The sequence below is a fragment of the Mirounga angustirostris genome, unplaced genomic scaffold (assembly GCF_029215605.1).
Source record: "Mirounga angustirostris isolate CCGP_5_RB_7025 unplaced genomic scaffold, mMirAng1.0.hap1 SCAF_14, whole genome shotgun sequence".
Taxonomy (NCBI): domain Eukaryota; kingdom Metazoa; phylum Chordata; class Mammalia; order Carnivora; family Phocidae; genus Mirounga; species Mirounga angustirostris.
Window position 1 is genome coordinate 6,308,036 of NW_026991722.1, and position 27,711 is coordinate 6,335,746.

The following is a 27,711-nucleotide window of genomic DNA, read 5'->3' on the forward strand; positions in this document are numbered from 1 at the left end:
GATATCATTCTCATTGTGGGTACCAAATGAGAAACACTACCAACTTATAAAATACAGGGCTACTTCCATTTTTTGTCACGTTCTCTGGCAATTTCAATTTTTATCACATTTTCTCTGATTTCTCTTCCCTTTAAAAATTGTCTTCATTGAGGACATTGAAATATAAACCTCATTAAAGGTATATCTCAGTAGCATCCTCTTTCCATTTGATATAAGCATGTTCTAACAATTTATGTCAAAAACTTGTGCCTTTTTGAATTTATTCTCTTGACTTAATTTGATATTTAAGTTTTACTGATTAATTATTTTAAGCCTACACCTCATATTATAAACATATTATTTGCATATAAAGGAGTGAACTCAGATGCAATGCCCTTTCTTTGATTAGAACACACTACATTGTGTAAAAGAAAATGTATATTCATATTTATGCTAGTTTTGAGCTATTAATATAAACATCCTTTCATGAGTTACAAAATGGTATTCATAAATCATTGAATAAACAAGTATCGTTCCCTAAAAAGTGGAAACCCATTACATTATATTTCATTTTCTTTGCTAATAATTTGACAAATATGATTAGAAGGAACAGCTTGTGATATTTTCCAAATATCTGCTGAGTAAAATAAGTTCAAGTGAAAATTTAAAGATATTTGATAGAAATATTTCCTAAAGAGGCAAATCTTTGCATTTTACATGACAGCTCTGATCTTTCTAGAATCAGTTCCATTTTGCTCTCATGCACATTTGATACTGGCTTTTTTTTTTAAATTTTTATTTATTTATTTATTTATTTATTATTTATTTTTTTTATTTGAGAGAGAGAGAGAGAGAGAGAGAGAAACAGCATGAGAGGGGAGAGGGTCAGAGGGAGAAGCAGGCTCCCCGCTGAGCCGGGAGCCCGATGTGGGACTTGATCCCGGGACTCCAGGATCATGACCTGAGCCAAAGGCAGTCGCTTAACCAACTGAGCCACCCAGGCACCCGATACTGGCTTTTTAAATATCAAAATGTTTGCACCATGTTCTCAATACATTTGTAGCGCACTCACCAAACTATTATAAATTTGGCTCACTCCATATACTATACATAATAATACAACACTACCATATTTCTTGACTATTACCAATCTTAAAGCTTAAATAGATGTGGAATTATGCTTATTTATTAACATAGAACAGCAATTAAATATTTTCTAAATGCATTAACATAGTGCTAATAGTCTCATCAGTCTCACTGAATAGAGAGATTCAAAGACTTCCAATCAGCCTCTCAACTCCCCTCACCTTATTGTGTTTATTATTTATCTGTCTATAAAATACTGGATTTAAACATATACCATGCACGTAAGATAGATTATTTCCCTGTTATTAACATTAGTTTTTGAAAAATGTTTAGAAACCTAATTCATAATCTCCTTAACACATGGAGTGAAGCTGATCTGTGAGGGATAAGGAAAGGGAGAGGCATATCGCACCGCATATGATCTCAAAGACTGTGAAGCAAGCTTTCTAGTTTCTTCAAACACTTAAAATGCTTCGAGAGCAAATCCTGTCTCTTCAATTCTTCCTTATCATTCACTTATTCAGCCAGTGCTGTTTAAGAACCCACTGTGGTCAAAGTGCTCTGTTAAGGACAGAGGGAATAAAATGATGAAAAATTCAGAGGCCGCCCTCCTAGAGATAGCAATCCAAGCAAGATGATAGAAAAATGTACAAAGCAACTGTAAGACAGATGTGATATGTGACACAAGAGAGGTAGAAGTGATAAGAGAATTTAGAGGCATGAACAGTCATCCCTAGCCTGTGCATCTTCGGGGGAAGCTGTGTTAGAGCCGATGTTAAAGTTCATCTGTGGTATTGATCAGCGGAGCGGGGCAGGCACGAACCTTAGACGGGGCCGTGGTGTGAGGTGGTGATTCACTTCCACGTGTGGCCTTCATTTTCTTCTCTGCCAATGTTGGTGTGCCTATAACTCCAGGGCCTAGTCTCATACTCACTTGATTGAGTTTTCCTCATTTATTTGCATAATTTATATTAACATTGTGTTTTATTGTGCATATAACAGAGTTTCTTAATGAGGTGATTTTGCTACTGTTGATACTGTATTATGCCTTAGAAAACATAAATAACAATTTCATAAAAACTAGAAATGTCAAACCATTGATAATGCCCCTCTGTTTTTTTTTTAATTTTATTAGGTTATGTTAATCCCCATACATTACATCATTAGTTTTAGATGGAGTGTTCCATGATTCATTGTTTGTGCACAACACCCAGTGCTCCATGCAGAATGTGCCCTCCTCAATACCCATCACCAGGCTAACCCATCCTCCCACCCCCCTCCCCTCTAGAACCCTCAGTTTGTTTCTCAGAGTCCATCATCTCTCATGGTTCCTCTCCCCCACCGATTTTCCCCCCTTCATTACTCCCTTCCTACTATCTTCTTCTTTTTTTTTTTTAACATATAATGTATTATTTGTTTCAGAGGTACAGGTCTGTGATTCAACAGTCTTACACAATTCACAGCACTCCTCTGGTTTTATTTTCTCTAAGAAACATTCTTTGTTTAGGTATTCCACACTATTACAATGCAGTCATACTAAGACACACCTTCCTTGGCCTTTAACCACAGTAGATTTCATGGGACACCCACTTTTTCCAGATGCTGGAGGAATAAGACAGGGAAGCAAGAAAAAACTTTATTGCCTGACTTTTTAACATATTAATGTTCAAAACATATAAATTAGCAAATTAAAATTAATAATAGTTATATAATCAATGACTTTTTATTAACTAATCAGCTCATCAGTTATCCTGAAATGTTGTCAATATAAATGTAGTTGTAACCTTATGAATAAGAATGAAAATTACTATGGATTTTTTGAAGGTATTTTAGTGGTCTTATAGCAACAATTTAAATTTCCTATTTTTTTCTCAGTTCAATTTCTCAGAATGTATTTTTAAAAAATGTGTACAAAAAAATGTGTACATATGCACATAAAATACATATGTAGCTAGAATTAGGAACCATGTAAATGAAGAGAGAATCCAACCCCAAAATATTAGATATTTCAAAGGTAACTTTGTCAAATTTGCTATGGCTGAGCATTTTTTTTAGCATTTCATTGCATCTTGTTATATAATTGAAATTCCAGCCACATATATGTAATAAAGACCTCATCTGCATCGTGTGTCCACTGAGTTGCTATTTTAATCTTTATTTAAAATAAAAGGTTATACGCAACTAATGAATTGTTCAACACTACATTAAACACTAATGATGTACTATATGTTGGCTAATTGAACATAATAAAAAATAAATAAAATAAGATAAAATAAAATGTTATTTGACTTTGCTGTATTAGAAATAGTGTTTGTTCAATTTTTTAGTTCTATTCTACTTTTTACCTCCATAAATAATAAAATATATACATATCTAGCATACATAATGTTATATGTTTGGTTACATTCTCTCTCTCACACACACATGCACAGAAATTATTCTATATCCATACTAGTGTAGAGAAATAAAAATAATACAATAAAAGATGTTGAGGATGGCATTACAATTAGTTTCTTTGCAATGACTTGCAGGTTAACACACATATTTAATATGGACCTAAAGCATAAGATACTTTCTCTTGTCCACATAGCCCAATTCTCATCATCAAATCGGCATTGCTATAACATAACTCTTCATCCGCTCCCCCAAACCATGCATTTTTTACTTATCTGATTCCATTTTGCTGGTCAGCAATACCAATTTGCTCGAGTTTACATGACTGAGACCAACCACTTTTTTTTTTTTTAAAGATTTTGTTTATTTATTTGACAGAGAGAGACACAGCGAGAGAGGGAACATAAGCAGGGGGAGTGGGGGAGGGAGAAGCAGGCTTCCCGCCGAGCAGGGAGCCCGATGTGGGACTAGATCCCAGGATCCTGGGATCATGACCTGAGCCAAAGGCAGACGCTTAACGACTGAGCCACCCAGACGCCCCGAGACCAACCACCTTAATGCATCCCTACTCCACCTACCTGTCGTATATCCATGGTCAGAGGCTACAGTTTTATTCCATTAATAGGGGCAGAGGATTGAGATATAAAGTTCAGAGCACAGCTAGACAGACAATGTAGATCTGTCTTGTTGAGATATTTTATTTTAAGAGGATAAGGAGCTGAAGAACAGGGAGACCCACTATATATACTTGCTTCCTTAAAGAATCTAGAGCAGGTTTTCTCCTCCACCCCAACACACTGGATGTATCGAGCCTGAAAATTCTTTGTTGTAGGGGAATGTCCTCTGCATTGTAATATGTTTGGTACCATACCTGGCCACCACCCACTAAATGTCAGCAGTAATGACCCAGTTGTAACAATCAAATATGTCTCCAAATGTTTCTAAATGTTCCCTGGGGGTAAGATCCTGCCAAATTGAGAAGCACTGGTCTAGAGCGATTACTTAATTATGTATCAGATTGCCATTTGACATAGTGGGTTGAAAATATACTTAATTTGATTTGTTTAAACTATTAAAAATATTAACACTGGATTTGCTAGCATCTGTAGGCATGTGGTTAATATTGTTATTTTAATCAAGGTTGCCCTATTGAATTTTCGAAAAACAGTGGGAATGATATAAAACAAACAATAGCTTTGCTTTTCTATTGTTTTATTTATTTTTACACCTGTAGTTTCATTATGATTTTAAAACTACAAAATCAAATAACTCCAGTCAATAGAAAATAATAAATAAATTCTTTTAAATTTGTAGAAAAGTATATTATTAAATTTTTCTAATTGATTTACTAATAATTCATATATCCTGATTTTGAATGCTTTCCCGAATCTCCTTTGAACCCGCAAATTTAAAAACTACACCACCTTATTTTTTCAAGTGTCTTTTTTTTTAATTTGGCTAGACAATTTAATTGGAAATAGAGACATTAAAACATAAATTATGAAAATTTTATTAAAGGGAAAAACCAGTTCGTCATTTAAATGAATAAATATAGCTCTTTTGGCGTCAGCTATACGGCTTTATTTGTGACATCAGACAAGCCCGTTTAGAATTTCATATTCCTAAACAGAGAAGAATACAAGAGTTCTAATTCAAGACATCAATCACTGAAAATGAACATAACCTAATGTCAGTACTGAATCAGGCCATCAATTTATTGCTTTGTCGAAGCAATCAGCAAGCTATCAAGCAATAAAGTGTATGAGATAAGTGCTCCTTTCGAGACAGCACTACCATTGACAATGATATACTGATGGGAAATAGCGACTAGTTTCCAGCATGTTGTGGCTATTACTAGTTAAAAGCCCTGTCTGCGCAACAGATGTGAAATATGTTTCTTATTATTATGGACCAATCTAGTTTGTTTAATAGCTTTGGATGCCACTTAGACTTGCTGTCTTATTTAATGAGGTTATATGTGAACTCTTTTGCTTTCTCTGAGTCTTTATGCATAGAAGTGCAGCTGTGAACAGCTTTTCACTCAATTTCCCAAAGACGCAGAGTTAACTCACTACAATCTTTTACAATGTCTTATTACAGAAAGACCAAAGTGTCCAGAGCAAAGCTTGATGCTATTAAAATCGTGTCACTTCTGACTAAAAGACCAAATATTTTACATTATGTTAACAAGATGTGATTGGTTGTTCATAGACATCTAATAGGTGGTGGGTGCTTTCCTCCAGGTCTGTTTGCTTCTGATAAAAGGGTAGAGGTGGGTGTGGGGGGGAGCGTAGTCGACTCACCCGACCTGCACATACATAAGATGGGTCTGACTGGACAGCACAATGCACTCTCTGACCCTTATCTGCAATTTTCAGAAGGCCCTAAACAAACAGTTTTTTTCCGTATCATCTTCTTTTCCTGGAGAAGTAGGAGCCTTCAGGAATGATAAGTTGGTACTGGTACAGCATCAGACGAGAAGCTGCTGTTTTGTTCAATAGGACCGAGAGTTCCCTTTATAAAGTCAGGTTTTCTTTTCTCTATGGGCACATAATCTATAATCCTGAGAACAGACAGCATCAATATAATTCACTTTTACTACCTTACGTCATCAATAGATTTGGTGACTTTTGTGCATCTAAATTCAACTTTTATAGTTTTATTTAATATCTATAGAATAATATTTTGCTGAATTGTCCTTCTTACTTGCAAGGGAAAAATTAACTATATGTTTATGAATGTCCTATAGGAATTATTGATTAGCGGATTCAGCCAAAGTAGACAGACCATACATTTTGAGTTAGTACACTTCAGGTTTCTTATAATTGCCATTATTAGAATTATTACTAACATTAGTATTTTGATATTTTCCTCAGCTACTTCTAACCTGAAAACTACAAGCTCAAGAAAATCAAGGAAAACAAACAGCACCTATTACAGCATGAATTAAAAGGCACAGTAGAAAAACCATACTTTAAAAAACAATTTGGTTTAAGAGAGAAAACACTCTAACTTACTGCCATACACAGACCAGTACTAATTGAATTTTAGTCCACAGGGCAAGAAATGGGATATACACCGAACCTATTATGGCAAAATATTTATGAGCAATATTTTTGAAACAATAAATACATACAACACCTGATATCTTCATCAAAATAGGCTGGATTATTCTGATATAATAGACAATTCCAAACTCTCAGTGCCTTACACACATGCCATTTTAATGCCAACATAGATAAAAGAAATTCAATAAATCCAATATTAATTCTTACTAAAACCTTTAAGAAAATTAGGTATAGCAGAAGTCTTCCTCAATCTAATAATTTTTTTTTAAAGATATTATTTATTTAGTTGACAGAGACACAGCGAGAGAGGGAACACAAGCAGGGGGAGTGGGAGAGGGAGAAGCAGGCTTCCCGCGGAGCAGGGAGCCCGATGCGGGACTCGATCCCAGGACCCTGGGATCATGACCTGAGCCGAACGCAGACGCTTAACGACTGAGCCACCCACGTGCCCCACTAATAGAGTATTTGTAAAAACCTTACAGGGAAGTCACACCTAATGGTTAAGGACAGAGTTAATCACTTGAAGTCAGGAACAAGATACAGACATCCACAATCATCACTGTTATTCCACATTGTGTTGCCAAACAATAAGGAAATAAGAATAAAAGAAGACATCTATTTCAAGAAGAAGAGACTTTTTGTTCACTGACAACTTGTTCATATATATCAAAAAATGATGGAGTTTATAATAAAACTATATGTAATAAGTGAATTTGACAAGATTTCTGTGAATACAGGAGAGTAATTATATTTCTGTATATCAACAACATTCAACCAAAAATTAAAATAAATTTAACATTCAGCATAGCATCAAAAATATGAAAATAGAGGTAAATCTCCCCCCCCCCAAATTTGGAGACTTGTATGACTGAGGAGAGAAATTAAAGAAAATGAATATGGTTTATAAGATTCACCATAATAAAGATGTCAATCCTTTCCACATTAATCTATACTTCAATGCTTCAACGAAATCAGTTGAAGAATCAGAATCAATACTTTAACGAAAATCAGCAGAGCGTTTTCTCCACCGGTTTTTTTGTCTTTGTAGATACCGACTAATTGATTCTATGAAATCATGTAAAAATGCAGATGACCAAGAATAGCCAAAATGAGTTTTTTTAAGGAGTTTAAAAATAAGAAAAAATTGAAGAATGACACTATCTGATTTCAAGACTTATAATTCTATAGTAATCAAGACAGTAAGAAACTGGTATCAAAATACATGTTTAGTTCGGGCTCCCTTCTCCGCGGGAAGCCTGCTTCTCCCTCTCCCACTCCCCCTGCTTGCATTCCCTCTCTCGCTGTGTCTCTCTCTGTCAAATAAATAAATAAAATAAAATCTTAAAAAAATATATATATATGTTTAGTTCAATGGAACAGAACAGAAAATTCGGAAACAGGCCCACAGTTATATGAATAATTGATTTTGACAAGAGTGTAGTGGAGAAGGGTATCTTTTTAATGATGCTGCTGGGACAATTGTTAAACAGGATCTTCATTTGATACCTTGGTCCATGCCTTAGCACAATTGGGCTGCTGTAACAAAATACCGCAGACCAGGTGGCTTATAAACAGTAGAAACTTATTTCTCACACTTCTGTTCTGAGGGCTCTCTTCTGGGTTGCAGACTGCCATTTTTTTTTTTAAGATTTTATTTATTTATTTGAGAGAGAGAGAGAATGAGAGACAGAGAGCATGAGAGGGAGGAGGGTCAGAGGGAGAAGCAGACTCCCTGCCGAGCAGGGAGCCCGATGCGGGACTCAATCCAGGGACTCCAGGATCATGACCTGAGCCGAAGGCAGTCGCTTAACCAACTGAGCCACCCAGGCGTCCCTGCAGACTGCCATTTTCAACATGGATCCTCAAATGGCAAAGGGGCCAGAATTCTGTGACGTCTCTTTCCTCACAGCACTAACCCCATTCCTGAGGAGTCCACACTTCTGACCTAATCACTTCCCAAGACCTCAGCTCTTAATTCTATCACAGGATTTCAACATATAAATTTGTGGGTGGGGGGGCCCACAAACACTGAAGCCATGGCAGACCATATACAAAAATTAACTTGGAGTGGATCACAGACTTAAATGAAACACCTATAACTGTAGAACTTCCAGTAGAAAAACATAGGGAAAGTTCTTTGAAATTTGGATTAGCCAAATATTTATTCAATATGGCAATAATTAACACACTAACACATTGATTCTGCCAGAATTCGAAACTTCTGCCTGGTGAAAGACACCATGAGTATAAAAAGACATAAAGAGCTTGTGCCTTGAAAACATATATATGTGTTTCCCCTCAAAAGTCACTAAGATAACAAAATCCAATTAAATATAGACAATTTGGACAGTAAATGGGTGGCAGATGAGCACATGATTTGCTGTTTAACATTATTGATCATAAGAGAAATATAAATTGATACAATATAATACAAATACAAACTTATACTGAAATGCCTAAAAGTAAAAATATTGATCATAGGAATTATTGGTAAAGAAGTAGAAGTACCAAAACTCACGGTATTTAAAATGGTACATCTACTTTGGAAAACAGCTTACCGATTGCTTGAGAAGTTAATCGTACATCTAACATATCATCTAGCCACTCTACTTCTAGATATTTACCAAAGAGAAAAGACAATGTAGGTCTATATAAAGACTTACACTTAAATGTTTGTTGCAAATTCAGAGGCACCTGGGTAGCTCAGTCGGTTAAACATCCAACTATTGGTTTCGGCTCAGGTCGTGACCTCATGGGTCATGAGATGGAGCCCTGTGTTGGGCTCTGTGCTCAGCAGGAGTCTGCTTGAGCTTCTCTCCCTCTGCCCCTCCCCCTACTCACACTCACATGCTCTTTCTCACTCTCTCTCTCAAATAAATAAATAAATCTTTAAAAAAATGCTTCTTGCAGATTTATTTGTAATAGCCAAAAACCTTGAAACAACCCATGTCTGTCCAGATGAATGGCTAAATCAATCTGTGCTTTACACAATGGAATACTACTCAGTCCTAAGAATAAATCATTGATAAATAATAAAATATGAGTAAACTCCAAAATAATTATACTACAAAATAAAGAGGCCAGACCCTGTCTCCCAAATAAAGAATGTATACTGTAGGATTCTATTTATATAAAACTCTAGGAAATACAAAAAATAAATACATAAAATAAACTCAAACCAGTGGTTTGGAGTGGAAGAGGCGGTGGGTGGAAACATGGATTATTTTATAAAGGGACCCAGGAAAATTCATGGGAATGATGGATGTGTTCATCCTTGATGTGGTGATAGCTTTATGATTATCTACATGTTTTAAAACTTACCAAACTGTACACTTTTTTCCCTGTTGTCCTAATTATAATTCCTTTTTGCTTATCAATAGCCTATCTGCTGAGTGATATTTCTGGATATATTTCCTTTGAAATTTATGCACATCCTGAGACTTTTAAATGGAAAATAGGAAATCTGTAATTTCCATTCAGTGTACGTGAAAGGTCCTGAGCTGTGTGGAGTCAAAGTGTAACTCCTCTGTACACCTGTAGAGCACTACGGAGGGGGATGCGGTTCATACTTTTAGGGCAGTGCCCTTAATTTCTTCATCACTGATTGCAAGCAGCACAATTCCCTTCCACCACCACCACCTATCAATATCAATTGTGTTTCCAATTTTGGCCTGTATGTCTGTGATGAGCAACTACTAGAAGCAGATGCTCCCAATCCACCTTCTATAGATATAAACATCTTCAGGTTTCTTTCCTTTCTCTCTCTCTCTCTCTCTCTCTCTTTTTTTTTTTTTTAATCTGAGTACCCTGCCAGTAAATTACCTGCTATCATTTCTTTTCTTTTTCTTTTTTTTGAACTAAATCTCAATCGCAGTTGAGGCTATATATTGAAGATGATGTTGAAGAACTTCCAAACACGACAGTGTTCATTACTTGTCTCCAATCTTCCTCTCAGGCCATAATATCAGTGAAATGAACTCCTGACTCCTTTTAAAAGTATGAATTTAGAACTGGGTGATACTGTCTGAGCTATAAAATTATCTGACAGAAAGGCTTCTGAATGAGGACAAAGTTTAACCACCAAAGAGTCCATGCGTATATATGACACCTAGTCTGACACCTAGATTGTTAAATCTCTGTGTATTACGCCTCAACCGATAACCCTGATGGGTTTGGATGGCTCAAAATAGTCTTTTGCATTAATTCAGATAAACACACACAACTGTCTCTGAATACATACAACCAGCCCTTTAAAAAATCATCCATTTTTGTCATAGGCTTAAGACTGAATTCTGAATTTAATGTCTTACACACTGTTCAAGGATTCTAGAGCTGACAAGTGGGATGATCATATTTACTATGTTTCTCAAAACCACTGGGTTAGCCCATCACAGTCCCAATTTTACATCTCTTTACATGGTGAAATTATTAAACAATGCCTCCCTTTCAACTTCTAGTGTCTTTGTTTGGGAGCTGAATTATAAGGTCACGTAGGCTAACATTTATTTATTTATCTAGACTTGTATCCTTTTGTTTTTCCATTCTCTGAGTACATTTTTGCTGCAACCATATGAAAACACATGCTCTCTGCTCTAGGGTCACTAGATGTGTCTCTGGAAGAAGGAGACATGGCTCTTCCCTCTCTCAAGAAGCCTGCTTTTAGGTGTACAGTCACAGACATTAAATGCATGAGTACAGGGAGCCTGGATGGCTCAGTTGGTTAAGCGACTGCCTTCGGCTCAGGTCATGATCCTGGAGTCCCGGGATTGAGTCCCGCATCGGGCTCCCTGCTCAGCAGGGAGTCTGCTTCTCCCTCTCCCACTCCCCGTTTGGGTTTCCTCTCTCGCTGTGTCTTTCTCTGTCAAATAAAAAATCTTTAAAAAAATAAAATAAAATAAATGCATGAGTACAAGTAACAGTGAAATGATGTGCAGAATGTTAGAATGGAGGGATGTGTTGGAGAGAGATCTGTAAGTATGGAAAGATGAGGAAAAGCCTCTACTGAAAAGTGTATAATACCTGCAAAAGAGGATTTCTGGTAGAAAAAAAAAGCCAAAGCAAGTTTGGTGTGGTCCTGGGAATAAGTTCAGAGTGAATGGAGCCTGTGGTTCTGGAGGAAGGGCACAAAATTAGTTTAGGAATTTTCAGATGCATCAGATCATATTGTGCTTTGTATAAGATTTTATATTAATATTGTTGGTTTCCAAATATATATATTTGGAACAAATACCAAAAATGGGACCCTGAGGGACAAAAATTAGTAACAAAATATCTGGGACAAAATTTCCCTTTTAAAGGTAATAACACAGGAGACCTTGGGTGGCTCAGTCAGTTGTGTCCTACCCTTGATTTCAGCTCGGGTCATGATCTCGAGCTGAAAGGTCCTGGGATCGAGCCCCATGTTGGGCTCTGCACTCAGTGGGGAGTCTTCTTGAGGATTCTCTCTCCATCTCCCTCTTCCATTCTCCCCTGTCTCAAATAAATAAATAAATCTTAAAAAAAGGTAAAGGTAATGATACAGTCCTAGAAAGAAGATGCTGTCTATGGCAGGACAGGAACCAAACAGAATGTACATCCCTGAACATAGATGAGAGAGCACTCTTTATTTTCATCACAACAGTTTCAAAGATAATTACATATATTTGTTCACTCATTTAATACTATGTTCATTCATTATGGGATGTAGGTTCGATGCTATCTCCCACCCTCTGTCAGGTACACTGAGGCAAACAAGACAGGGATGGTTCCTGCCCTCGTGGAGCATACATCTATGTAGAGGAAAAACCTCTGAATAACTAATGCTGACAACAATGACATTTGAAATTAGTCAATTATTTTCTGGGTATATAAACTTAATCTATTTTATTTATTTATTTAAAGATTTTATTTATTTATCAGAGAAAGACACTGCAAGAGAGGGAACACAAGCAGGGGGAGTGGGAGACGGAGAAGCAGGCTTCCCGTGGAGCAGGGAGCCCAATGCGGGGCTCGATTCCAGGACCCTGGGATCATGACCCGAGCTGAAGGCAGACGCTTTACGACTGAGCCACCCAGGTGCCCTGAAACTTAATCTATTTTAACACGTGGGAAAAATGAGAGAAGGTGTCCCTCAGGAACTCTGAGGAATTGTATACATAGTTGCTAAATGTTATAAGTTATTTATTCATTTTTTGAATGGGGACTGAATTGGAATTTCAGGCAGAGGTAAAATTAATATCAACAATAAATTAATATAGTACAATGCATAAAGCTTTCATTTTTGTTAATCAGGAACTATACAAAGACAACGAGGAATTGATTTTTAAATGGACTCAAATGAGAAAATCTAGCTAATCTCTCCAAAACAGAGACTAATAGAAAATACATGTGTAAAAACAATCTTTGAGATCTAGGCAAGGAAGTATAAAAGAGGCAATCAAACCTGGCTGCTCATTTGAATCATCTAGAGAGAGAGAGAGGAAGGGAGGGAGGAAAAGGGAGGGAGAAAGAAAGGGAGACAGAGGTTCTGATTTAATTTGTCCTAACAGGATCCAGGCAAAGGATCTCCTGGTGATACTAATGTAGCAATCACTCATACAGAAGAAAGACCATGGGCTTCATATCCAGACAGCTTCTACTTATGAGCAACAAGAACTAAATGAGGTTTCCAAATGGGGGCACCTGGGTGGCTCAGTCAGTTAGGCGTCTGATTCTTGATTTTGGCTCAGGTCATGATCTCAAGGTCCTGGAATCGAGCCCCACTTCCGGCTCTGCGTTCGGTGGGCAGTCTGCTTGTGGATTCTCTCTCTGCCTCTCCCCCTGCCCCTCCTCCTGCTCACTCTCTCTCTCTCTAAAATAAATCAATTAATCTTTAAAAAATTACCTCGGATAACTGACAACTAAATCCAGCTGTCGATACCTTTTACACAGGTAAGTATTGTTTAATGTTTTCTAATATACTTTTTTTTAAAAAGTAAACATAGTTGAAATAAATTCATTTAATATACTTTAAAAGTCTTCCCAGTCAGCAAATTCTGATCAATGTCATGGATTTTGAGAGTCTCATTTTAATCCATGGAATCATTCCATTCTGATAGTATCTATTCTGATAACATTTCACACCCATCTACAAACATTTTTCTATGTAAGAGAGAAGAGCAAACTTTCTCTTCTTGAGTTGAATTTAGGCAATTTATATCTAGTTTACTTATTTTTCACCAAGAATATTCAAGTTTGTTATTGTTTTATCTTGTTTAAATACCTACTTATTTGTCTTTGGTTCTATCATTTTCTTATAATTATGTTATAGTCTGAAAAAGTGGTTATCACTATTTAAACATAATGGAATTTATTCTTAACTACATTAATTGGATTATTGACATCTTTCTCAGGTATTGCTATGTGGTCTACCGTTTGTTGACCTGGACCATAAATTAAAGTCTCTTTCTGTTATTGAATTATTGTGAAAGACTTGCCAGTTTTCTTGCAGTTTATACTTCATATGTTAAGGCTGGATTATTTATATGATAAAGTTACATTAGAGCAAGGCACTGATTTTGGTTTATGCCTACTGCATCTGATAAAATTCCCTCTATTTTCCTTCAAACAATTCTGCCTTAAATTTATGCTTGACTACATGCTTATTATCATAAATGTAGTTTCACTTCTATTGGATATTCCCAGATATGCTATCATCCATCTACTTAATTTAAACCTGAGGCATTCTTTTTTTTTCAGAGATGCTTCTTATGAACAGCATATATTAAATCATATTTTTATTGTAATTATTTGTTATGATCTATTTTGACTTCTAATCTGAGTTTATCTCATTTACATTTATTGATATAACATGTAAGTTTGGTCTTGGCTATGGTTTATGTTAGATATGTTTCCTGATTTCCTTATTCATTCATTCATTTATTATATTTAATTTATAATGTATCATGCTTTTATTTAACTTTCTGGTAATTTGGGAATTTTTTAGAATATTTTAGTTGTGTAGCATTTGCTTTGGTTGAATTTTTAGTATATATTTCTCTATTTTTTATTTTGATGATTTAAAGACTGTTTATAATCTTCCTGATATAAAAGATGAGACTGATTATTGGTTTTTCTCCCACCAACTTTACTTAATCTCTTTATAATATTTTTAGATCTTTTGCTTTATTGATTTTTGTTTTTTGCTGGTTTCTCTTTATTGAGAAGGTTGTATTACAGGCTTAGGTTTTTAAATTTATACCTTAAGACTTTAAATAATGTACTAATATATTTATATATTATTCAAAATTATCAGAAATTATATCATTCCTCACTAAAATAGTTAAGGAAATTAATGCTCACAAATATATTCCTCAATTTTATCTTAAAGTTGGAAGTTTAGTCTGAATCTCAAGTGTACATTCTATGTGTAAACATACATGTACGGGGCGCCTGGGTGGCTCAGTCGTTAAGCATCTGCCTTCAGCTCAGGTCATGATCCCAGAGTCCTGGGATGGAGCCCCGCATTGGGCTCCCTGCTCCGTGGGAAGCCTGCTTCTCCCTCTCCCACTCCCCCTGCTTGTGTTTCCTCTCTCGCTATATCTCGCTGTCAAATAAATAAAATTAAAAAAAAAACAAACATACATGTACAGGTTTTCATATGGACACAAGTTTTCAATCCCTTTGGATAAATGTGAAGGAGCACAATTGCTGGATCATATGGCAGGAGGGTGTTCAGTTTTGGAAGAGACTGCCAGACTATATTCCAAAGTAACAGCACCATTTTGCATTCCCACTATGAATAGAATTCCCGTTGCTCCCCATCCTCATCAGCACCTGGTGTTGTCAGTGTCCCAGATTGTCTGCCTTCTAATAGGCGTGTGGTATTAGACGACTATTAGAATCTTGTTGTTTGAGTATACAATTCCTTAATGACCTATGATGCGAACATATTTTCATATGCTCTTTTGCCATCTGCATATCTTCTCCAGTGAGGTAGCTCCTTAAGTATTTTGCCTGCTTTTTAAATGATGTTGTTTGTGGGGCGCCTGGGTGGCTCAGTCATTAAGCGTCTGCCTTCAGCTTGGGTCATGATCTTGGGGTCCTGAGATCGAGCCCCGCATTGGGCTCCCTGCTCCATGGAAAGCCTGCCTCTCCCTCTCCCACTCCTCCTGCTTGTGTTCCCTCTCTCGCTGTGTCTCTCTCTGTCAAATAAATAAAATCTAAAAAAAAAAAAATAATGTTGTTTGCTTTCTTGTTGAGTTTTCAGAGTTCTTTGTATATTTGGGATAACTGCCCTTTATTAGATGTGCTTTTGCAAATATGTTCTCCCCATCTGTGGCTTGTCTTCTCCTTCTCTCTCTCTCTCTCGCTCTCTTTTTTTTTAAATATTTTATTTATTTATTTGAGAGAGAGAGAGAGAGAGCACAAGTGGGGTGAAGGGCAGAGGGAGAAGCAGACTCCCTGCTGAACAGGGAGCCCGACGCGGGGCTCGATCCCAGGACCCTGGGATCATGACCTGAGCTGAAGGCAGATGCTTACCCAACTGAGCCACCCAGGCGCCCCAGTCATCTCCTTTTGACAGTGCCTTTCTCATCGCAGAAGTTGTAGTCTACTACCTGATCCTTGATGCTTACGTTACTGACAGTAGGTTGTCATTAATTTATTATATCAAGCAAATCAATCTCTATAAGGAATTTTCTATCATGATAAAAGATATCTTCTGCACATTTTACTTTTTTTGTTCATTATATTTGTGGCTGAACTTTTATGGGTACACTCTCTTCTTCTATTCCTTGGTCACATATTGAACATGAACAGGTTTTCCAAGACTTTTTTTTTTTTTTTTACCATTACGTTATTTTTCCTTTCTAGCTCCATTTATCTCAAAACTGTTTTTAACCTCTCCTTCAATGCCATAGTTTGGAGGCCCTCTGTCTATCTGATATTCTAGTGATACGGCGCAGGAAGTGGAAAGATGTAGTTTCTTGGCATTGTTTGTTTCTTGAACTCCCTGTTACACATTTTTTAAAAATCCTCATCAAATATTAGCCCACCTATTCAAGGAATTATTAGTTTGCTTGCTTGTTTGTTTGTGTTGTGGGCATTCTATTCAGGCTTCATTTTTGTCGCCCCAAATCACTTTTATAGAAACACTAATCCCCATTATTTTGGCTACATAGTGGGTGCAGTTACATCCTCTATCTGTCAAAGGAGGAAAAGAGGTAAATTATGTAAATATTTGGCCAAGCTGTTATTAGTTCTAAATGTAGATGAGCAGGAATACAACTGGAATATGCTGAAAAATCTCCCGCATGGAGAGCCAGCTCCTACAGAGTATTTATCTTATTTATTATCTCTTTATCTGTGTTCTAGTTAATCTCTATTTAAGTCTAAAGATAATTAATTCTTGATGATTATGTTTATCTGATTTTCCCTTTCATGCTTTCTTTCCAGCTGGGAAAAATAAAACAAAAGCAAAATATCGAATTCTGTGGAATGTCCCTGTCTTGGTTGTGACTTAATTATGGAATCAATATCTTGCTTTAAGTGATTTCTGAGTCTTTATCTGCCAAATTGGTGTGGGATGAAGATCAGTTATTAGTTTGAATATTTCTTTTTTGGTATATCCCACTCCTTTCATCAATAATGTTTGATAATTTTAAAAACTAAAATATACTATTTTTTTTTCTCTAATTCCACATTAGTTCTCCAAGTTTTGAGTGTGGCATTATACTTTCCCTTTCCTTGATGGATTTCTCTAATATATTTTGATACTTTTTTTTCTAGTTATGCCATTTAAGTGTAAGGGGAGAAAAATCTGGGATAGCTTAACATTGCCACAGAAGCCTCCTTACATTGATTTTAAAAATAAAGTTCTTGGCAAATATTTGCATGTAGTAACTTGAAGTTGATTTGTACAAAAAAAAAAGTGATAAAAATCCTAGAGTTAGACATTTGGAAACTGCATTAATTATACTAAGCCATTAGAGTATAATGATTACATAAATAATAAAAAGCCTGAGGAATTATGAAGGTTTTAAATTAAACTCTAAAGTTTCTTAAGCTGAGTGTTTTCGTAAGCATTTTGAAATAGTTTTATTATATGTAATAATTTTGTAATAGATTATTTGCTGCATTATAGAATATTTAAATCTGCCAATCTCTTATTAACACACAATTTTATAAAACTTTAGTTTTTGAGTAGCTACTTCCTGTTTTCATTTTCACAAACACAGTCCATGACAGTGTATTTACATTAGGGGAGCAGAAGAAAATTAATGACTGTTTATTGAGAGTTTCAACGATTGATTAAGTAATAGACATTGTTTGGCATCAATGAACAATGTGCTTTCAACAAGAGGATTTAGTTTTAATTAATTAACGTATTCGTTTTTAGTTTTATAGAAATGGGCTCTTCTAAAGTATTTTAAAATAATTTAAAATAAGCATTAAAATAATTGTACTCTATGAAATATAAATGATAAATAAGGGTAGTAAAGGGCGCCTGGGTGCCTCAGTTGGTTAAACGACTGCCTTCGGCTCGGGTCATGATCCCGGGGTCCTGGGATCGAGCCCCGCATCGGGCTCCCTGCTCAGCGGGGAGCCTGCTTCTCCCTCTCCCACTCCCCCTGCTTGTGTTCCCTCTCTTGCTGTGTCTCTGTCTGTCAAATAAATAAATAAAATCTTTAAAAAAAAATAAGGGCAGTAAGATGACTTTTATGTTAAGCCATAAGCTTGTAATTAATGAAATTTATGCAAGATAGATATCTCTTTCCTTGAACTTCAAGAACCAGGACACGTTAATTAGGGGCTTGAGGTCTGCCCATTCAGCCATTTTTCTACAATTCCCCATATCTCCTGTCTTCTCTCCCTTAAATAAGCATTTAAAATTCTTTAGCTAAGTCATGTCTTTAATGGGGGCACATGAGAAAAATGAATAAGACGTCCTACCTGCACAAATGAATCTTATCACTTAATACAGAAAGCAGGTGGATCGAGATAAATTAAAATATAATGTAGCCTTTCCCAGCCTAGTGATATGGCCAGAGTTACCTTTGCCTTCTCATGTGTAAGTAAATTACTGTCTGCTTTCTCCGCTTTCAGCCTCAAGACCTTACTTTATGATGTCTTATAAGGCAGGTCTGCTAGCAAGGATTGCTCTGTTTTTTTTTTACCCTGGAACTTTTATTTCACCTTCATTCTTGAAAATAGTTTTGCTGCCTATCACTGCCCTCTGTCCACCCTTATTTCTGATGAGAAGTCAGCTTTTAATCTTACTGGGATTCCCTCTCACGTGGCAAGTAATGTTTTTTTTCTTTTGTTGCTTTCAGTATTTCCACTTTGTCTCTGGCTGTAAGCTTTGATGTATTTGGATGTGACTGTTTATCCTATTCAGATATGTAAATTAATGTATTTCATCAAATGAGGGGATCTCTGAGTCCCAGAGAAGAGGCGGAGTTGCTGATAGACTCAGCCGCTAGGACAAATCCTAGGGTCTGCATGAAGAGCACCAGGTAGCGGGTAATTTGTTCCTGGAGGCAATGACTGCATCCAGGGCTTCAAGACGTAATGTGTTCTCACAGTGGCTGAAGAGGGTGAGTGGGAACAGAGGCACAGAGTGAGAATCCAGAAACTCAGTCACAGCGTAATCAGAGTCAAGACACCAAGCAGATCTGTGGCTCTCTCCCCCCAGCTGCATCACTGTTCCCTTGGTGTCAAGCCAGACCTCATACTCTGAAGCCGTAACAGATCCAAAGAAGATCAGGGGAAAACAAAAAAAAACTACAGAAGACTGAATATTTTATACGAGAGAGATGGAGTTAGCCCAAAGCATACAAGTAGGTAGGTAGGTAAGCTATTTCAGATAGCTATAGAACAATATGATATACAACAATATGATATATTCATCATAAAAATGATATGTTCATCATAAAAAATGACTGTTTTATTTTTTTATTATTTTTTATTTTTTTAAAAGATTTTATTTATTTATTTGAGAGAGAGAGAATGAGAGAGAGCACATGAGAGGGGGGAGGGCCAGAGGGAGAAGCAGACTCCCTGCCGAGCAGGGAGCCCGATGCGGGACTGGATCCCCGGACTCCAGGATCATGACCTGAGCCGAAGGCAGTCGCTTAACCAACTGAGCCACCCAGGTGCCCCCAAAAATGACTGTTTTAAAGAGAAAATATAAGGGACAACTTAAGACACTCTCACTTTTGGGGGTAAGAGCTTATGAGCAAGGACAAATCACCCAATAGAAAATAAGCATGCTATATTTTCTTTGCACATATGAATAGTAATATGGAACTACTTACATCTTTGTCACGAATATACAAGTGCTAGTGAAGTAATCTACACAAATTTACTAAGACATAGAAAAAATAGAATAAAAGCAACACAAAAATTTAATGAAGTTTATTCACTAAAAGACTCAATATTTAAAGAAATGAATTCTTCCTGGGCGCCTGGGTGGCTCAGATGGTTAAGCGTCTGCCTTCGGCTCGGGTCGTGATCCCAGGGTCCTGGGATCGAGTCCCACATCGGGCTCCCTGCTCCTTGGGAGCCTGTTTCTCCCTCTGCTTCTCTCTCTCTCTCTCTCTCTCTCTCTGTCTCTCGTGAATAAATAAATAAAATCTTTAAAAAAAAAAAAGAAATGAATTCTTCCCAAAACAATTTATAAAGATCTTTCAGGGCACCTGGGCGGCTCAGCTGGTTAAGCGTTTTGCCTCAGGTCATGATCCCAGGGTCCTGGGATGGAGCCCCATGTAGGTCTCTCAATTTAGCAGGGAGCCTGCTTCTCCTTCTCCCTCTGCCCTTCTGCCACTCCCCCTGCTTGTGCTCTCTCACTCTCTCTCAAATAAATAAATAAAATCTTAAAATATATATATATATATATCTTTCAGTCCTGATTTAAATTTCAATACGACTTTAAATTTAACCCAAAAAATAAAGAGTTGATGATCAATAAGAATATATTGAAAAAATGCACAGAGAACGAAGAGAAAATATTTGAAAATAAATCATATTTTAACATTTGAACATCATTTGTAAGTAAATTATAATATGATTTGGAACATATGTAAAGATTTGAAAATAAATTATAGTATGTGATTAATGGAGCAGTGTGTAGTTACTTGAAAAGTACACAGCAAACTGGAGATACTTCAAAATAAAATAGAACATTACATGACAAGTTATTTTAGAATATGAGGGACAGATGTTTATTGTTTATTCTTACTGTTGTTTTACTATAGAACAGCAAAGATGAGGGACAGATTCAGGAAACCTTCCTATCTCTGTATTAGACCTCTTTCGAAGTACAAAATACAGCCCTTTCATATAGAATGCATTACGGTTTCTGTAATACATATTTTGACCTTGGTTTGCTGTAAAATGTAGTGAAGTATTATTCATTTTTTTAACGATTTTATTTTTCTGAGAGAGAGAGAGAGAGAGACAGAGAGAGAGCATGAGTTGGGGGGGAGAGGCAGAAGGAGGAGGAGAAGCAGGCTCCCCACTAAGCAGGGAGCCCAATGCAGGACTTGATCCCAGGACTGCGGGATCATGACCTGAGCCAGACAGATGCCCATCCAACTGAGCCACCCAGGTGCCCGAAAGTATTATTCAATTTTAATAACTTTACATGATCATTCTTAAACAACCTAGGTCACTATGTCAATTAGAATTTCCTCTATTATGTGGACAATATTGCTTCAACTATATCACAGACTGCTTTTGCTTTTTAAAAATTTTATATATTTTTACATTTCCATAATAATGCCTTTTATAGAATTTTGCATTATAGACATAGTTTCTCATATTTTAAAAAAGAAACAGAAATTAACACATCGGCCTGTGTTTACTAGTTTTCTAAAATAAAATTATTTAATAAACTTACCTAAGTTTTGAGAAATATATATTTCTTACATATATATCACATGAATATTCACATGAGCATAGCTACATACATTTCTCTATATAAATATAAGTACATCTATATACATAGACTGAGAGAGAGAGCGATAGATGTAGGTGAAGATAGAGAATTTCATACAAGTGAAATATAATAGCATATTTTTTAATAAGACTAGAAAGAAATAGACTTTCTTTACTCAGGTTGGTAAATCTGCTTTCCATATGAAAACAAATTTTTTTCTATTGACTTAATAAATTTTTCATACAAAGTGATTTCAACATTGCTTTAGTATTATTGGTATTGAGATACATTTTTAGAGCTCATTGCAAATATTAGAATAGTATAGGGATGACCAATAACTGAAATAATATTTCTGATTTAAGACTTTCAGGAGAAATATAATTTAACCATCCAAGAACCTGCTCAACAAAAGTACTTGAAAGATTTTATTTACTGTCTGTAACCCTTTGAATATTAAAATTATTTTTGTTGCCTCAGAAAATCCTAAAATGTAAGACAAGGTTGTCAGAGACTTAAACAAAGCAGTGTTAGTACAAAATTAAAATAAATTCAAAATAAAAAGAAAATTACTTCCATTATCTGAGAATAGTTAAAACTACATGGCCCCATTATAATTTACTTCATTCTATAAAAATGAATTTACTTACCAAAGCGACAGGCTGAAATCATTCTGTAAAGGCATATGAGAAAAAAAACTGTACTAAAATTACATTCAAAAATAGTCTAAAGATGAAAATATAGAATAGCTTCTCTGTGAAAAATGAACGATATTAACATCATTAATCTACATCCCTATGAAATAGGTTGACTTTTGAATGCCACTGTAAATCTCTGCACATTAAATTTTAATCCTGGTTTTACATAATCAACACTAGTTAATTTTTTCCTGAGCTTTTTGACTTCTATATATTTAGAGGTATATTTTGTGTATGCATGTGGGTGGGGGTGGAGGATCAGAAATAGGAGATGCACAGGAAAAAAGAGCCAAAGTATTCAAGTATTTCTTTGACATTTAAGTAGTTTTTATCGTCTTAGGAAGGATACTCAGTTCCCTTTTCCTTTAATAATGAATGAGTATTTTTCAGGACCAAGGTTTCAACTATACTGCTCTTTTTGACCTTTTCATGCCCACCCCGCCTCCACCCCTGCGCACCAACGTGCCTTCTAAACATTTCTCCTCTCACGATCTCTTCCACTCTTCTTAATATTCTGGGATCATCTATATTAATTCTTCTTCTTCTTCTTCTTCCCTAATATTTCTACACTTTCCAAATATCTTGTTCTTCTTAATTCTCCAAACACAGTCCTTACTATTTGGCTATTCATCTACACAAATCCATTAGACACTTCTTACTTTTTGACTATAACCTTTATATTAGTGATTATACTACTTTCTCCTCTTCATTCTGTCTATTTTTAGTTATACTTTTATATTTTAAGTTCTCTTGAGGACACTTCCTAATATTTATCTGGTAAGCTCCTTTGCTCCTTAATATAAACTCCTAAGTTTCCACATGAAGACAATACTTATCAACAACTATCCATGACCATCATTGACATTGTCCTTCCTCCTTTCAGAGCTGAAATTTCTAAATCTTTTATCATAGATTTTCTCTCCTCTCAATGGATCTGTCAATAATTACTTAAAATCTATTTTTTTTTCCTGATAGCTCCTTTCTCTATCTTCCCAGCTGAAACTTGATCAACTTCTGGATAAATTGTAAGCCAGCTGATTCCTATCATCCATGTGCACTACTCAGATGGTTCCTTCCTGACTTTGTCCCAGTACAAGACATAGAATAAATAGCACTCTACAACTTCTGTGTATGTTTCTATAGGGAGTGGTCTGAGGATTTTAAGGTCAAGAGCCATCTAGTCTTTTAGCCCTACCCTCAAGAGAAGTAACCACCTTCGGATGATAAGTTCAGCAATAAGAACCAAAAGGACTTCAACTAGGATGGCCATGGCAGAGGATCATTACTTATACATCTAGAATATGCTGACTAGGACCGGTTCCTATTAATGATACATCCTACATGAAACTTGAACAATTTATTGGTAAACTATAGTCTTTGCATTTTTTCTTTAAAGACTTTATTTATTTGGGCGAGAGCATGAGCAGGGGGTAGGGGCAGAGAGATAGGGAGAAGCAGACTCCCCACTGAGCAAGGAGCCTCATGCGAAACTCCATCCCAGGACCCTGGGATCATGACTTTAGCAGAAGGCAGATGCTTAAGCGACTGAGCCACACAGGCAGCCCTATAGTCTTTGCTTTAAAAAAAAAAATTTTTTTTTAAGTAGGCTCCATGCCTAGCATGGAGCCCAACATGGGGCTTGAACTCACGTCCCTGAGATCAAGACCTGAGCTCAAGAGTTGGATGCTTAACCAAGTTGGATGCTTAACTGACAGAGCCACCCAGGCACCCCTATAGTGTTTGCTTTTAAAATGGCGAAACATTCAGTAACGTTCTGCATCCTTGTTCTATCACTTAAATGGTACACAACCTGAAACCTAGGTGAGGTCTAAACTCCTTATGATGAGTTTGCTAACAGTGCCAGCCCACAGTGACACTCAATTACCCTTCTATAGTTAGTTCTTAAGCCTCTCGACATTTTCATCCTAGTAATCTCAGGTACTCTTAGGTTTTCCATATATTTTTAGATATTCTGTCCTTTCTTTTCATTTTTTATTTCCCTTCACCCCCAACCTCATGCTAGGCACCCCTAATGGATTTATTTAGTACTCCATTATATGATTTATAGATTGCTATTATACTAATAAGAAATGATTTACAGATATGACAGAGAAATCTCAGCATTTTAAAGTGCATTTTATGTTTTTAAAGGAAAATAGAAGTAAATGGGAACTTATGCCACAATGCCACAGTTCTTTCATCTTTAAATATTTCTCAATAATTTAGAGGATAACATTTCTCCTTTCCTCCTGCACTAATGCATTTCACTGTACCCTAGCTCCCTGAAATGTCAATGTGCCTTCCCAAGATACTGAATTAGCAATAGGGACTGGCTTAGACAACTTAAAACTTGGGAATCGTAAGGAGGAGTAAACAGAGATGTGAAAGTTGAAGCCATCACTTCCAGAGAAAAGTTTACTTTGGCCTTCAGTAGTAGGCATTGGTAGTACTTAACTCATCAAAGCCATATCCTTGGCTAAAAAAGCAAGAGAAACAAGAATTCCCAGCTGAATTTTCTCCCTTAATTGCTCAGTAGCCAACTCTACAAATTGATCCCATCATAAGAATGCAATTTAACATTTTGGGGGGATTTTAATTGATTTTAATATTGCAAGCGTCTTATCTGGTTCATGGCTCCCAATGGCATTAGGGAGGTATATCTCAATAAGGGCTGCTACTATATTAAATCAGTATATCAATATACCCTGCATTAAGAAGCAAGGGCCTTAGAGAATCTATGAATCAAAGAGGAAAAAGAATGGTTGCTGAATCCCAGTCTTCCTAAAACAAACACATTAATGGAAAAACATCATAAAAGTTCTCTTTTGTGCTGAGGGATATATAAAGCAAAAATGCATAGCATGGTAAATAGTTCCCTTCCAAATATTGATATAAAGCATTAAAATGTTTTCTCTGGGGCAGAAAATTCAAATAGTTACATCAAAATAATGCATAAGCTCTATGGATAAAAAAAAAAGTGATGGCCTTGTTTATGACAATCATTTCTTCTAAAATGAAGAAAGTAACTGTGGTGCCTTTCTCCCAAGAATGCAGACAGCTCCAATTTATGACCCACTTAGGCTCCACACTGAACAGGAGAAAATATACAGACCTTTGACTGCATTTTCACATGCAAGTTAGAAATACTGGTGAACAGAATCCCTGAAAAAAGCCAATTAATTCCTGATAAAGTATAATAATTATATTACACTATATTTAATATCAGTGTTTTACTGGAAAAAAGAATGCTTACCCCAAAAAAAGGAAAGGAAGAAAGAAAGAAAAGAAAAAACAACTTTCCACACAAAACAGCGTGAGCGATTGCTCTTTGATCTGCTATGGTTAAAATGGTGGTAGTAATAATGATGACAGTTAACATCTATTTTCAAACACCGGACTTGTGCATTTTTCCTCACAATGCCCATTTGTATTGTTATCAACTCTACTCATGGCTGAGAAAATTATAGCAAACATTAATCTATTAACATGCTGATGTACAAAGGGGCAGAGCTGCATTCCTGTTTCTAGAGTCCCACTTTATTAACTGGCTCTCCTGTCATGACTGGAGGATTGGCCTCTCTCTAGAGTTAACTCTGTTGACAGAAAATAAGGTCACATGGTATTGAAAAAGTCTTTCCCTGGAAAAGATGTATTCCTCAGGTTGTCCATTGATCATGACTTACATGATCACATCAGGGAGAAAAGATGGGTGGTATGAGCATCATCTTGCCAAACCATTCATGTCAGGGGTCAGAAACTGTGAGCCTGTGAGTGTGTTAGGAAGCTGGATTTCTTCTGTTGAAGATAAGCAAAAACCCCAGAGCAATTACTGAAAGAGAGTATATTGATGAAAAGGTCTGTGTGGGATGTGGAAGAGCAGTGACAGATACTGGACATTGGAGGTGATAGCACTTCCCAAAGTTGGATGGGACAGAGAGCACATGGTTATACATCAAGGAACCCTGCCAGAGCGTTGGCGGCATGGCGGTTAGCATAGCTGCCTTCCAAGGAATCATGGACAGCTGTGACTAAAACGTGAAAGAGGGGAGTTGCTCCAAATTCAACATGCACTCAATATGATGGCTTCCTAAACATTACATTATTTTTTTATTAATGGAATTTATGCTAATTTCAAAACTGTAGACAGGGATATGTTTTACCATGAGAATAAGAGGGACCATGAAGCCAGAAAAGGGAGGAGCAGGTGATGTGGATGGGGTGAAGCATGATGATTACTAATGCAAACAGCAAGGTTGTGTTTGGATTGTGTTTGTACATTTATGGTGTAAACTTCTGGAAACTGTATACTATATTCTGTTTTCACAAAACCTTAATAGATCGGCTTTGTTATCACTGTCTAAGTGAAGAAATTTCTAGCTTGTTAATGGCAGAACCATAATTCAGATCTGGTTCTTTCTTTCTTTCTTTCTTTCTTTTTTTTTTTTTTTTAAGATTTTATTTATTTATTTGACAGAGACAGAGATAGCAAGAGCAGGAACACAAGCAGCGGGAGTGGGAGAGCGAGAGGGAGAAGCAGGCCTCCCCTAAGGAGGGAGCCCGATGTGGGACTCAATCCCAGGACCCTGGGATCATGACCTGAGCTGAAGGCAGATGCTTAACGACTGAGCCACTCAGGCGACACTCAGATCTGGTTCTTAGAGATTCTGTAGCTCATAGTCTCCCCCACCCACTTGTACCATGTAGACACAGAAAACTCTTCTTCATTAATAGCTGAGACATCATTATAATAATTAATGCCATATAGCAAATATCTAAAAAATACCGATATAAGACCAGGAATTAGTCACAAGACAATACCCAAGAAAGAGAGTCAACCATCAAAGCTAAAGGGAAGGGATGCAAGGGATACAATTTTGCTTGTCAGGAGGAAAGATCACAGAATTCAGGATAGGTAATGTTCAGTCAAAAAAAAAAAAAAATGTGGATAACACTTAAGGTCATTGTTGGCAAGAGCAAATAAGGAAAAAGAAGAAAATGGCATGAGGAAATCCAGAAAATCCAACTCATTTTTAGTTGAAGGTAACTTGGTGATGTTGGATTCTATTCAATTACTTTTTATTAACTTATTTAATGGGTGTAAACTTGTTAAATATATGGGTGTATGCACTTTCATGTGTGTTAAAGATTCTACTCTATGCTTAAAAATTATATATTTGTACTTCTAAAAGGTCATGAAAGCCACCCTGCTCTGTTCTCATATCTCTAGAGTCTGGTTTTGAGTGGAAAAAAGCCTAATTATAAAATATACAATTTAAACCTCTTGGCCTTCTCTTACTAGTCTCCATTCTTTGTCTTCCTTCTCATGTCCTATATAATGATTACCACGCAATACATGTCATTCGAAATCGACTGTTCTCAGTTCTGAAAACATGCTTTATATTTTAGTCTCTAAGACTTTGTTCAAACCATTCTATTAATCTGGAGTAGCTTTGTTCCAGTTTACCTCTTGCCTAGACTCTATGAATCACTCAGAGAAATGGCACCCTCTTATGTGAAGACAACTTCTAGTTAAATTTATTACTTGTTCACCCTTCATAACATACTTTGCTAGATATGAAAGTATCTGTACATT